Below are 7,390 nucleotides of genomic sequence, written 5' to 3'. Positions count from 1 at the left end.
ATGTAATAAAGCATAGGATAAAACAACATAAATACAATTTAATAAAGCATAGGATAAAACAACATAAATACAATTTAATAAAGCATAGGATAAAACAACACAAATACAATTTAATAAAGCATAGGTTAAAACAACATAAATACAATTTAATAAAGCATAGGATAAAACAACATAAATTCAATTTAATAAAGCATAGGATAAAACAACATATATACAATTTAATAAAGCACAGGATAAAACAACATAAATAAAATTTAAAAAAGCATAGGATAAAACAACATAAATACAATTTAATAAAGCATAGTTTAAAACAGAATGAATACAATTTAATAAAGCATAGGATAAAACCACAGAAATACAATTTAATAAAGCATAGGATAAAACAACATAAATACAATTTAATAAAGCATAGGATAAAACAACATAAATACAAATTTAATAAAGCATATGTTAAAACAACATAAATACAATTTAATAAAGCATAGTCTAAAACAACATAAATACAATTTAATAGAGCATAGTTTAAAACAACATAAATACAATTTAATAAAGCATAGTTTAAAACAACATAAATACAATTTAATAAAGCATAGTTTAAAACAACATAAATACAATTTAATAAAGCATAGTTTAAAACAACATAAATACAATTTAATAAAGCATAGTTTAAAACAACATAAATACAATTTAATAAAGCATTAGATAAAACAACATAAATACAATTTAATAAAGCATAGTCTAAAACAACATAAATACAATTTAATAGAGCATAGTTTAAAACAACATAAATACAATTTAATAAAGCATAGTTTAAAACAACATAAATACAATTTAATAAAGCATAGTTTAAAACAACATAAATACTATTTAAAAAAGCATAGGATAAAACTACATAAATACAATTTAATAAAGCACAGGATAAAACAACATAAATACAATTTAATAAAGCATAGGATAAAACAACATAAATACAATTTAATAAAGCATAGGATAAAACAACATAAATACAATTTAATAAATCATAGGATTAAACAACATAAATACTATTTAAAAAAGCATAGGATAAAACCACATAAATACAATTTAATAAAGCACAGGATAAAACAACATAAATACAATTTAATAAAGCATAGCATAAAACAACATAAATTCAATTTAATAAAGCATAGGTTAAAACAACATAAATACAATTTAATAAAGCATAGTCTAAAACAACATAAATACAATTTAATAGAGCATAGTTTAAAACAACATAAATACAATTTAATAAAGCATAGTTTAAAACAACATAAATACAATTTAATAAAGCATAGTTTAAAACAACATAAATACAATTTAATAAAGCATAGTTTAAAACAACATAAATACAATTTAATAAAGCATAGTTTAAAACAACATAAATACAATTTAATAAAGCATTAGATAAAACAACATGAATATAATTTAGTAAAGCATAAGATAAAACAACATGAATACAATTTAATAAAACATAGGATAAAACAACATAAATAATATTTAATAAAGCATAGGTTAAAACAACATAAATACAATTTAATAAAGCATAGTTTAAAACAAAATAAATACAATTTAATAAAGCATAGCTTAAAACAACATAAATACAATTTAATAAAGCATAGGATAAAACCACAGAAATACAATTTAATAATGCATAGGATAAAACAACATAAATACAATTTAATAAAGCATATGACAAAACAACATAAATACAATTTAATAAAGCATAGGCTAAAACAACATAAATACAATTTAATGAAACATAGGATAAACAACATAAATACAATTTAATAAAGCATAGGACAAAACAACATAAATACAATTTAATAAAGCATAGGATAAAACAACATAAATACAATTTAATGAAACATAGGATAAACAACATAAATACAATTTAATAAAGCATAGGACAAAACAACATAAATACAATTTAATAAAGCATAGGATAAAACAACATAAATACAATTTAATGAAACATAGGATAAACAACATAAATACAATTTAATAAAGCATAGGACAAAACAACATAAATACAATTTAATAAAGCATATGTTAAAACAACATAAATACAATTTAATAAAGCATAAGATAAAACAACATGAATATAATTTAGTAAAGCATAAGATAAAACAACATGAATACAATTTAATAAAGCATAGGATAAAACAAATTAAATACAATTTAATAAAGCATAGCATAAAACAACATCAATTCAATTTAATAAAGCATAGGATAAAACAACATAAATTCAATTTAATAAAGCATAGGATAAAACAACATAAATACAATTTAATAAAGCATAGGATAAAACAACATAAATACAATTTAATAAAGCATAAGATAAAACAGCATGAATACAATTTAATAAAGCATAGGTTAAAACAACATAAATATAATTTAATAAAGCATAGGATAAAACAACATAAATACAATTTAATAAAGCATAGGATAAAACAACATAAATAAAATTTAATAAAGCATAGCATAAAACAACATAAATTCAATTTAATAAAGCATAGGATAAAACAACAAAAATACAATTTAATAAAGCATAGGATAAAACAACATGAATACAATTTAATAAAGCGTAGGATAAAACAACATAAATACAATTTAATAAAGCATAGGTTAAAACAACATAAATAAAATTTAATAAAGCATAGGACAAAACAACATAAATACAATTTAATAAAGCATAAGTTAAAACAACATAAATAAAAGTTAATAAAGCATAGGACAAAACAACATAAATACAATTTAATAAAGCATAGGTTAAAACAACATAAATACAATTTAATAAAGCATAGGTTAAAACAACATAAATACAATTTAATAAAGCATAGGACAAAACAACATAAATACAATTTAATAAAGCATAGGTTAAAACAACATAAATACAATGTAATAAAGCATAGGATAAAACAACTTAAATACAATTTAATAGAGCATAGGATAAAACAACATAAATACAATTTAATAAAGCATAGGATAAAACAACACAAATACAATTTAATAAAGCATAGGTTAAAACAACATAAATACAATTTAATAAAGCATAGGATAAAACAACATAAATTCAATTTAATAAAGCATAGGATAAAACAACATATATACAATTTAATAAAGCACAGGATAAAACAACATAAATAAAATTTAATAAAGCATAGGATAAAACAACATAAATAAAATTTAATAAAGCATAGGATAAAACAACATAAATACAATTTAATAAAGCATAGTTTAAAACAGAATGAATACAATTTAATAAAGCATAGGATAAAACCACAGAAATACAATTTAATAAAGCATAGGATAAAACAACATAAATACAATTTAATAAAGCATATGTTAAAACAACATAAATACAATTTAATAAAGCATAGTCTAAAACAACATAAATACAATTTAATAGAGCATAGTTTAAAACAACATAAATACAATTTAATAAAGCATAGTTTAAAACAACATAAATACAATTTAATAAAGCATAGTTTAAAACAACATAAATACAATTTAATAAAGCATAGTTTAAAACAACATAAATACAATTTAATAAAGCATTAGATAAAACAACATGAATATAATTTAGTAAAGCATAAGATAAAACAACATGAATACAATTTAATAAAACATAGGATAAAACAACATAAATAATATTTAATAAAGCATAGGTTAAAACAACATAAATACAATTTAATAAAGCATAGTTTAAAACAACATAAATACAATTTAATAAAGCATAGCTTAAAACAACATAAATACAATTTAATAAAGCATAGGATAAAACCACAGAAATACAATTTAATAATGCATAGGATAAAACAACATAAATACAATTTAATAAAGCATAGGCTAAAACAACATAAATACAATTTAATGAAACATAGGATAAACAACATAAATACAATTTAATAAAACATAGGACAAAACAACATAAATACAATTTAATAAAGCATAGGATAAAACAACATAAATACAATTTAATGAAACATAGGATAAACAACATAAATACAATTTAATAAAGCATAGGACAAAACAACATAAATACAATTTAATAAAGCATAGGATAAAACAACATAAATACAATTTAATGAAACATAGGATAAACAACATAAATACAATTTAATAAAGCATAGGACAAAACAACATAAATACAATTTAATAAAGCATATGTTAAAACAACATAAATACAATTTAATAAAGCATAAGATAAAACAACATGAATATAATTTAGTAAAGCATAAGATAAAACAACATGAATACAATTTAATAAAGCATAGGATAAAACAAATTAAATACAATTTAATAAAGCATAGCATAAAACAACATCAATTCAATTTAATAAAGCATAGGATAAAACAACATAAATTCAATTTAATAAAGCATAGGATAAAACAACATAAATACAATTTAATAAAGCATAGGATAAAACAACATAAATACAATTTAATAAAGCATAAGATAAAACAACATGAATACAATTTAATAAAGCATAGGTTAAAACAACATAAATATAATTTAATAAAGCATAGGATAAAACAACATAAATACAATTTAATAAAGCATAGGTGAAAACAACATAAATACAATTTAATAAAGCATAGGATAAAACAGCATAAATACAATTTAATAAAGCATAGGACAAAACAACATAAATACAATTTAATAAAGCATAGGTTAAAGCAACATAAATACAATTTAATAAAGCATAGGTTAAAACAACATAAATACAATTTAATAAAGCATAGGATAAAACAACATAAATACAATTTAATAAAGCATAGGATAAAACAACATACATACAATTTAATAAAGCATAGGATAAAACAACATAAATACAATTTAATAGAGCATAGGATAAAACAACATAAATACAATTTATAAAGCATAGGATAAAACAACATAAATACAATTTAATAAAGCATAGGATAAAACAACATAAATACAATTTAATAAAGCATAGGATAAAACATCATAAATACAATTTAATAAAGCATAGGATTAAACAACGTAAATACTATTTAAAAAAGCATAGGATAAAACCACATAAATACAATTTAATAAAGCACAGGATAAAACAACATAAATACAATTTAATAAAGCATAGGATACAACAACATAAATACAATTTAGTAAAGCATAGGTCAAAATAACATAAATACAATTTAATAAAGCATAGGATAAAACAACATAAATAAAATTTAATAAAGCATAGGATAAAACAACATAAATAGAATTTAATAAAGCATAGGATAAAACAACATAAATTCAATTTAATAAAGCATATTATAAAACAACATAAATACAATTTAATAAAGCATAGGATAAAACAACATGAATACAATTTAATAAAGCATAGGATAAAACAACATGAATACAATTTAATAAAGCATAGGATAAAACAACATAAATACAATTTAATAAAGCATAGGTTAAAACAACATAAATACAATTTAATAAAGCATAGGTTAAAACAACATAAATAAAAGTTAATAAAGCATAGGATAAAACAACATAAATACAATTTAATAAAGCATAGGATAAAACAACATAAATACAATTTATAAAGCATAGGATAAAACAACATAAATACAATTTAATAAAGCATAGTTTAAAACAACATAAATAGAATTTAATAAAGCATAGTTTAAAACAACATAAATACAATTTAATAAAGCATTAGATAAAACAACATGAATATAATTTAGTAAAGCATAAGATAAAACAACATGAATACAATTTAATAAAGCATAGGATAAAACAACATAAATAATATTTAATAAAGCATAGGTTAAAACAACATAAATACAATTTAATAAAGCATAGTTTAAAACAACATAAATACAATTTAATAAAGCATAGTTTAAAACAACATAAATACAATTTAATAAAGCATAGGATAAAACAACATAAATACAATTTATAAAGCATAGGATAAAACAACATAAATACAATTTAATAAAGCATAGGATAAAACAACATAAATACAATTTAATAAAGCATAGGATAAAACAACATAAATACAATTTAATAAAGCATAGGATAAAACAACATAAATACAAATTAATAAAGCATAGGATAAAACAACATAAATACAATTTAATAAAGCATAGGCTAAAACTACATAAATACAATTTAATAAAGCATAGGATAAAACAACATAAATACAATTTAATAAAGCATAGGATAAAACAACATAAATACAATTTAATAAAGCATAGGATAAAACAACATAAATACAATTTAATAAAGCATAGGATAAAACAACATAAATACAATTTAATAAAGCATAGGCTAAAACTACATAAATACAATTTAATAAAGCATAGGATAAAACAAATTAAATACAATTTAATAAAGCATAGGATAAAACAACATAAATTCAATTGAATAAAGCATAGGATAAAACAACATAAATACAATTTAATAAAGCAAAGGATAAAACAACATAAATACAATTTAATAAAGCATAAGATAAAACAACATTAATACAATTTAATAAAGCATAGGGTAAAACAACATAAATATAATTTAATAAAGCATAGGATAAAACAACATAAATACAATATAATAAAGCATAGGTTAAAACAACATAAATACAATTTAATAAAGCATAGGATAAAACAACATAAATACAATTTAATAAAGCGTAGGATAAAACAACATAAATACAATTTAATAAAGCATAGGTTAAAACAACATAAATACAATTTAATAAAGCAAAGGATAAAACAACATAAATACAATTTAATAAAGCATAGGATAAAACAACAAAAATACAATTTAATAAAGCATAGGATAAAACAACATGAATACAATTTAATAAAGCGTAGGATAAAACAACATAAATACAATTTAATAAAGCATAGGTTAAAACAACATAAATACAATTTAATAAAGCATAGGACAAAACAACATAAATACAATTTAATAAAGCATAAGTTAAAACAACATAAATAAAAGTTAATAAAGCATAGGACAAAACAACATAAATACAATTTAATAAAGCATAGGTTAAAACAACATAAATACAATTTAATAAAGCATAGGTTAAAACAACATAAATACAATTTAATAAAGCATAGGACAAAACAACATAAATACAATTTAATAAAGCATAGGTTAAAACAACATAAATACAATGTAATAAAGCATAGGATAAAACAACTTAAATACAATTTAATAAAGCATAGGATAAAACAACATAAATACAATTTAATAAAGCATAGGATAAAACAACACAAATACAATTTAATAAAGCATAGGTTAAAACAACATAAATACAATTTAATAAAGCATAGGATAAAACAACATAAATTCAATTTAATAAAGCATAGGATAAAACAACATATATACAATTTAATAAAGCACAGGA

This window comes from Phyllobates terribilis, unplaced genomic scaffold (assembly GCF_046119375.1).
Source record: "Phyllobates terribilis strain yellow unplaced genomic scaffold, ASM4611937v1 Scaffold_20__1_contigs__length_20440879, whole genome shotgun sequence".
Lineage (NCBI taxonomy): Eukaryota > Metazoa > Chordata > Amphibia > Anura > Dendrobatidae > Phyllobates > Phyllobates terribilis.
This window is presented reverse-complemented; position numbering follows the sequence as displayed.